Source organism: Narcine bancroftii, chromosome 5 (genome assembly GCF_036971445.1).
Source record: "Narcine bancroftii isolate sNarBan1 chromosome 5, sNarBan1.hap1, whole genome shotgun sequence".
Classification (NCBI taxonomy): domain Eukaryota; kingdom Metazoa; phylum Chordata; class Chondrichthyes; order Torpediniformes; family Narcinidae; genus Narcine; species Narcine bancroftii.
Window position 1 is genome coordinate 14034199 of NC_091473.1, and position 6450 is coordinate 14040648.

The 6450-nt window shown below is 41.0% G+C and overlaps 1 long non-coding RNA gene across 1 annotated transcript; it reads right to left on the reverse strand.

Annotated features, from left to right (window-relative positions):
• Window positions 1-346: 346 nt before the first annotated feature.
• LOC138763151 (uncharacterized) lies at window positions 347-4542 on the reverse strand. The gene is made up of 2 exons (XR_011357350.1): window positions 4382-4542; window positions 347-502 (listed from the first exon to the last, which is right to left on the reverse strand). It is a non-coding gene; the product is annotated as an uncharacterized lncRNA (long non-coding RNA).
• Between the last annotated feature and the right edge of the window lie 1908 nt (window positions 4543-6450).

Sequence of the window (6450 nt, forward strand, 5' to 3'; positions counted from 1 at the left end):
AGGAGGTGTAGCACATCCTGCCATTGCAGAGGAAGATTGCCAAGGAGGTAATTCATAGGAAGGCATGAGTGAATGAGGGGGGGGGGGGTCACAGAGGGAACAGTTTCTATGAAAGGTGGAGTGGGAAGGAAAGGGAAAGATGTGTCTAGTGGTGGGATCATGTTGTAAGTGTCGGAAGTAATGGAGGACAATGTGTTGAATGCAGAGGCTGTTGGGGTGATAGGTGAGGACAAGGAGAATCCTGTTTTTGTTGCATCTGGGAGCAGAGGGAGCCAGGGTAGATCAGCAGGAAATGGAGTAGATGTGGATAAGATCTGAGTTGCTGGAGGTAGAGTGGAAACCAAAGTTTTGAAAGAAGAACATTTTGGATATTCTATTTTTATTTCCAAAAGCATTATTGTAGGGGATTCTGACTTGACCCAGATTTCTCACATCTGACAGGAGGCACATACAACTCCACTAAATTGTCAATGAAGTGTTGTCTTGTCATTATTTCTCATATCTGGAAGAAAATTAGAAATAATAGCAGCAAATCATTATCCTCAAATTAAAGACACAAGCAAAAGGTAACATCATAATCAATAGATCAATGTAGGAAAGGGATAACCATACAACAATTACAGTACAGAAACAGGCCACCTCAGCCCCTCTACTCCGTACTGATCTAAGTGACATCCTCTAGTCCCACCTATCTGCTCCCTGTCCATAACCCTCCAATCCCCTCATATCCATGCACTATCCAATCTTCTCTTAAATGACAAAACTGACCCTGCTGCAATCATCTCTTCCAGAAGGTCATTCCACTCAGCCACCACTCTCTGAGTAAAGAAGTTTCCTCTCATGTTACTTTTAAACTTTTGCTCCCTAACCCTTAATTTATGACCCCTTGTTCCAATCTTAACTACCCTCAAGGGGAAGAGTCTATTCACGTCCACTCTGTCTATCCCCCTCATAATTTTAAATACCTCTATCAAATCCCCCCCTCAACCTTCTACATTCCAATGAATAAAGACCCAGTCTACTTAATCTTTCTTTGTATTCTAGATACTGCAATCCAGGCAACATTTTAGTAAATCTTCTCTGCATCCTCTCTACCTTAATGATATTCTTCCTATAATTTGGGGACCAGAACAGCACACAGTATTCCAAACTTGGCCTCACCAATGCCTTGAACAGTCTCAACATCACCTCCCAACTCCTACATTCTATGCTTTGTATAAAGCGCAGCACACCAAAAGCCTTCTTTACCACCCTATCTACAAAAGAATCCACTTTCAAAGAATGATGAACCATTATTCCAAGATCTCTCCGTTTCTCTGCATTCCTCAGTGCCCTCCCCTTCACTGCATATGTCCTATTTTGATTATTCTTCCCAAAATGAAGCACTTCACACTTATCTACATTAAACTCCTTCTGCCGTCTTTCAGCCCACTCTTCTAAGCAGTCCAAATCCTTCTGCAGTCCCTGAAAACCACCTTCACTATCCACAACTCCCCCTATTTTTGTATCGCCTGCATATTTACTAACCCAATTTACCACTCCATAATCCAAATCATTAATGTAAATGACAAACAACAAGAGACCCAACACCGTGCCCTGAGGCACACTGCTCTTCACCAGGCTCCATCCTGACAGACAGTTATCGACCACAACTCTCTGGCATCTACCTTCTAGCCACCATTGAACCCATCTGACTATCTCAACACTAATACCTTGTGCCTGAATCTTCCTTACCAGCTTCCATGTGGAACCTTATCAAAGGCCTTACTGAAATCCATATAGACTACATCTATTACTCTACCCTAGTCACCTCCTCAAAAAATTCAACACAATTTGTCAAACATGACCTTCTTCGCACAAACCCATATTGGCTGTCCCTGATCAGTCTTTGCCCCTCTAGATACTTATACATATTATTTCTAAGAATACTTTCCATTAGTTTACCAACCACCGATGTCAAACTTACCGGCTGATAATTGCCGGGCGTACACTTGGAGCCCATTTTAATTAGAGGAACCACATTTGCGACAAGCAAATCCCGTAGCACCATGCCTTCCTCCAGTGACTGTTGAAAAATCACTGTCAGAGCCTCTGCTATTTCCTCCCTGACTTCTTTCAAGGTCCTGGGGAAAATCCTATCGGGACCCAGAGACTTATCCACCTTTATATGCCTCAACAGTTCCAACACCCACTCTTTCCTAATCCCTACATTTTCCATAATTACCCCTTTTTCCTCTCTTATCCTGCACGATCCCATATATTTTTCCCCAGTGAATACCGAAGAGAAGAACTCATTCAATATCTCCCTCATCTCATTTGGCTCTGCACACATTTGTCCACTCTGATAAACTAATGGGCCAATTTTATCCTTCACTCTCCTTTTGCTATTCACATATTTGTAAAAAACCCTTTGGATTTATTTTCACCCTGCTTGCTATAGCGACCTCGTACCTTCTTTTCGGTATCCTCATTTCTTTTTTAAGCTTTTTTACAATCCATATATTTACCAAGCATCTCATCCATACCTTGCGTCTTCTATTTAATGTTGGTTTCCCTTTTATATCAAACCAACTTTCTAATCTCCCTTGAAAACCACGGCTCTCTCAAACTTTTGGCTCTGCCTTTTATCCTAACAGGAACATAAAGATTCTGCACCCTCAAAATTTCACTTTTGAATGAACTCCAATTCTCCTCTACCTCTTTCCCATATTTCAAATCAGCCCAAACTACTCCTTGCAAATCCCTTCTCATTTCATCAAATCTGGCTTTCCCCACTCAAAAACCTTAATCGTCGGTCCAGACCTATCCCTTTCCATGATTATATTGAAACTAATGGTACCATGATTATTAGATCTGAAGTGCTCTCCAACACACACCTCTGTCCCTTGTCCTATCTCATTCCCCAACAGTAGATCCAACACAGCCCCTTCTCTAGTGGGTACCTCAACGTATTGCTGCAAAAAACTATCCTGCACACATTTTACAAATTCTAATTCATCCAGCCCCTTCACCAAATGTGTTTCCCAATCTGTATTAGGAAAATTAAAATCCCCCGCTAACACAACCCTGTGCTTATTACAAATCTCAGCTACTTCCTTACACATTTGCTCTTCTATTTCACGCTCCCTACTAGGTGGTCTATAATACACTCCTATAATTGTAACCTCTACTTTTCCATTTTTTAATTCCATCCATACCGCCTCCCTCCAATCTATCTCGCATCAGCACCAGTGTAATATTTTCCCTGACAAGCAATGCCACACATCCCCCTCCCCCTAACCCCTCCAATTCTATTACACCTAAAGCAGCAAAATCCTGGAATATTTAGCTGCTAGTCACATCCCTCCTGCAACCACATCTCACTAATCGCCACTACATCATACTGCCAAGTATCTATCCGCACCTTCAGCTCATCTACTTTCCTTACAATACTCCTTGCGTTAAAGTAAATACATTTCAGAGACTTCCCACATCTTACCTTCTGCTTATCCCCATCCTATGGACAATTCTATAAATTATTACCATCATCCCCTCTCCATCATGGCACTGATCCTTATTCTTCTTGATCACCTGTCTATCCACCCCCAAAGTGCTCTTTGCTGTTCTTCTTTATATGGACCCCTTCCCCCAACCATACTAGTTTAAAGCCTCTTTGGTTGGCCTAGCAAAGTGGGAAGATTGGCAATCTCAGATGAAAAAAATTATCTTCACCGAGGAAGTTGTGAATCTTTAGAATTTGTTATCCAAGAGAGTTGTGGAGGTTCAGTGCTAAGATATTTCAAGACAAAAATCAATATTTTTTTTAGATATTAAAGGAATCAAGGGATACAGGATCAGTAGAGGGAAGAGGAACTAAGGTAAAATATCAACCATGATCGGGGACTGAATAAATGACTCTTGTTTCTATTTCTTATGTTCTTGTGTATGAATAAATAATGGGCCAGATGCATATAGCCATTAAAATGAAAAAAAGTTGTAGAGTTTCATGCACAAAATGTTAGTCTCAAAAAGCCTACTGACACATGCAGAGAGCTGTATTGATTGGATTTCAGAGGCAATGGCATGGCAAAGACTTGGGTTGTGAAGTTGAAGGAATTTTTTTTCTAAAATTTTGTTTGCTTCAGTTTAATATTTTCAATTCTGAATGTATTTTACATGTTTTAGTGAACTTAATTTCTTTTGTTTTTACTTTGTTGAAATTATTTAATACATTTCATTTTTATTTATATAATATCCAGTGGTGTTAAGTATGAGCAAGGCAGACTACTGTTGTCTGTTGGGCCAGAATGATGCAGCTCAGCAGAATGTTGTTTTCACACACAATTACAAAGGGAAAGCTCTTGGTTTGGAGATGCTCATAATATGGAAAATGCTAATATACTTGCAGTTCTTGGAATTGGATTATAATTTGAATTTTCTTCAAGTACATTTCTGCAGAAGAATCATTAAACAAGCACTTCCCTGTGCGAAGTTTGATGATTATGACTCAAACAATGGGAGTTAGTGAGTCACTGTGAGATCCCATCCGTGCATGCGCAAACATTCTTTTACAGTCTGGAGGAGAGAAGCCACTGAATCTAAATGAGTTAAATTGGACGAACCAACCATAACACAAACCTGTGACTGAACATTATTTATTGCATAACAAACATCTTTATCGGTAATCAAGAAAGGGAGGGAGAGGTGGGCACATTGACTCACCAACTCCCATTGCTCGAATAATAATCATCAAACTTCGCACAGGTAAGTGATCGTTTAATGTTCAATTATTCTTCTCAATGTACGTTGGTTCACCAACATGAGAGTTTGTGGCTTATCACCTTCAGGTGGTCCAACAGACCATAATCAGTTGAATGGGTCCCCCATCTGCCCTCTTTGTCAATCTGCCACGTGTAGGATGGAAGCCTCTGAATTTAAAGGTTTATTGTAGAATCTATTAAAGGTTCTCTCATTACTCCATCCTGCTTGGTGGAGGATATCCCATATAGTGACCTTGGCCCTATTGGCAGTCAAGGTTGCCACTGTTCTTGTTGAGTGGGACCTAAACTGAGTAATATCCACTCCAGCCACTCTCATGACCTCCTGCAGCCATCTGGCCAACATCTGGGAGGTAGTCCACTGATGCGGTTTTTTATAACATATAAAAAGGTATTTTTCATTTAGCCTAATATGTTTTGTACATACAACGTATCTTTTTAAACAATCCAACACACATAACCATGCATCTTTTCTGTATGCATAAAATGAGAAATTTGTCCCAATTCTCCCTTGCCTGTTATGTTTCAAAATGTCTGTAACTTGAATGCTTACACAGTCCTCCTCCCAACAAATATAGTCCATACAAATGCAAGACAAAGTTTTTACCCTCTGGATCGATGTCAAGGCCACTAACATGATCAACTTATAGGTCAGGCTGTGTAAGTCCAAGCTGGAAGTTGGCAACAATAATCTTAAATAGTCCAAAACAATCTTTGTCCCATATTTCTTTATATCTGGGTACCAGAGGGTGCAAGTGAAACATTCCTTTCATGAATATTTTGATCGGGATGGTTCATCATTGCATGCCCAGAGTCCTGAAACATCAAGAAAGCAGCCAGTGTGCTCTTAGCTGTATTTGTCGTGCTGTAGCTGGCCCCCTGCACATAAAACTTATCGGTTAGGAAACTTAAAATGCCTCTGATAGAGGCTGACTCTTCATTCAGTCTGTTTTGGGAACAATACTTTCTCATCTTCCCACATAGGAAGCATACTGTTTCTGAGAAGACTTTTTCCAAGATGCTCATAGAATGTCCAGAGTTCTAGGCTGCAGAGCGTTTATCTCTCCGATCCTGCAACCTAACAAACTTAAGTGAGACAATGGGTGAGATACCTTTGACACCAGTTGAATTAGCAGATCTTAGTTTTTTGTGAATACTAACGGACTCCCCACCATAAGCCTTAGGAGTATGGGGAACCAACATTGGGAAGGCCAATTGGGCACTACCAGCAGTCCTGAGGCCCCATCCTCCTGTATCTTATTTAGGCATTTTGCCACCAAGGTGAACGGGGGGAAATGCATAAAAGATATATTTAGCCCAATCTAGGTTAAAGGAGTCAATGGCCTCCGCTTGGGGATCCGGCAGCCAGAACACGTACCATGGAACCTGAACATTCAGCCTGGATGCAAACCAATCTATCTCCGGCATGCCAAAGGTGTCTGCTAACAGGTTAAAGTATTTCTTCCCCAGAGTCCACTCAGTGTCATCATTGAATTTCCTGGACATCAGGTCTGCCTGAGTGTTTATCTGACCTGGCAGGTAGGCGGCTATAACCCAAATATTTCTCTGAATGCACCAGTGCCAAGTCTCAATGGCTAGTTTGTTACAGGAGACAGATTTGAGACCTCCCATATTATTGAGGTAGGCTGTTGCTGAAATGTTATCCAACCTCAGCAATACATAAATATCAGCT